Consider the following 1,656-nt stretch of genomic DNA (forward strand, 5'->3'; position numbering starts at 1 on the left):
CATAAATATTGGCTGTCTGGGCTAGGAGAGAACAAAAAATATCTGGCATCAGTCTTGACAGGTTAGGCCTTGGAAGCACAAAAAACTAAGAGATGAAGAATTCCTATTCATAATATGAAACGCAGTTATATAGAAAACCTGTAGAGCTCATCTGTAAGTAGATACAGATGTATACCTACTTACTTTTTCATTGATTGCAAACATTTTGCCCACAAATAATTGTCCTTTTAAATTCTGATATTCTTCCAGTGTTGTGCAGTTTCAAGTCATTAGAAATTAAATTTCTGATTAAAAAAAACAACTTATGAGTAGAAGTTCATTGTGAGACCCCTTAGTGGCTTGCCTCAGCTTAGGGGCTTCCTCTTTCTCTCTGGCTCACTTGCTGATGAGACCATCAAGCAAGATTTCAGTGGGAGGTGCTATGCAAGGCTGAAGGGAGCCATTGTCCCCATAGCCTGCTTTACTGTGCCCAGAGCCTAAGCAGCTCTTCTTTCCAGGCAAGAAGATGTCCAAGCCAGGAATCACAGCAAGCAGAGCTGCAGCCACCTTCCCTAGCAGGGAGAGGGTGAACAGAAAGGCCCTGAACCAATTAGGAGAATACATTTATCTGTTCCTAAATGGACACCACAGATTCTCTGGAACTTTTCCGCCATAACAGGATGAAAATTGTTTCACATCATGATGTCAAATGTCAGGGAAAAGCCTTAACTGAATTGTTCAGGAAGGGAAAGGAGAAACGAATTAGTGACAACTAACCCATGAACCCTATGAAATGAGAAAAGCAGGAAAGCAGAGAACTGAGGAGGAATTCTCTGGAACTCAATCAAAACCACAAATCCATAGCTGCAGGAAACCCCAAAGCCATGGCATTGCTCCCCAACACCACTAATGTTGTCAGTGAGAAGTATAACCCAAAGAAACTCCACTGAACCAAGCAGGCCTCTAGGATAAAAGCTCAGGGTAACACTTGACAGAATCACAGTCACCAACTATTATCTCATGAGATGGAGCCCCTGGAGGAGCAAAGGACAGCTATGGTTGGATGAAAAGAGAAAACCAGATGAACTGATTGAAAGTGGGAAGGAAGGAGGCATGACAATCAACATCATTGATGGCAAAAACAGAGGAGTAATTATCACCAAATACTCCATGAGTTTGTGGCCTCATTGAGATCACTGCCACCCACCCTGAGAGCTCTCTATGCTTGGGAGTCCACAGGATGTTACATGTACTATTTTCAGTAGCTGAGTAAAAATTAGTATGTGGATGCTGCCTGAGAAACAGATCACACAATTAGTCAATCAGAGCAATCATGGTAACTGGCCAACTGAATTCCATGATACCCTTGCAAAGCTTTCCTGTAAGACCACCCATATACAGCTCTCAAATACTGATCCCTACTTCCCTGGACAAAGTATCTTCAAATGGAAATAGCTTTTTGTTTTTGTTTTTGTTGAGGAAGGGGTTTACATCTAATTTTTGTAGATTATATCTGGTTTTTAAAAATCCATTGAAAAGTATTTTCAGTGTGGTATTTAAAAAAAAGTGCCGTAGGTTGCCTTCTAGGCGGCCTTGTGCAGAAAACCTTAGTTTATCAAAACATATTTTATGTTTGATTGTTTTGTATGAGTTTTTTTTTTTCAGACAAGTCTGGAC

The 1,656-nt window shown here is 40.8% G+C and overlaps 1 pseudogene; it reads left to right on the plus strand.

Annotated features, from left to right (window-relative positions):
- Positions 1-505: 505 nt before the first annotated feature.
- On the plus strand, positions 506-1,434 carry LOC110201720 (N-lysine methyltransferase KMT5A-like; annotated as a pseudogene).
- The last annotated feature ends 222 nt before the right edge of the window (positions 1,435-1,656 follow it).

This window comes from Phascolarctos cinereus, unplaced genomic scaffold (genome assembly GCF_003287225.1).
Source record: "Phascolarctos cinereus isolate Bilbo 61053 unplaced genomic scaffold, phaCin_HiC Scaffold_726;HRSCAF=1367, whole genome shotgun sequence".
NCBI lineage: Eukaryota > Metazoa > Chordata > Mammalia > Diprotodontia > Phascolarctidae > Phascolarctos > Phascolarctos cinereus.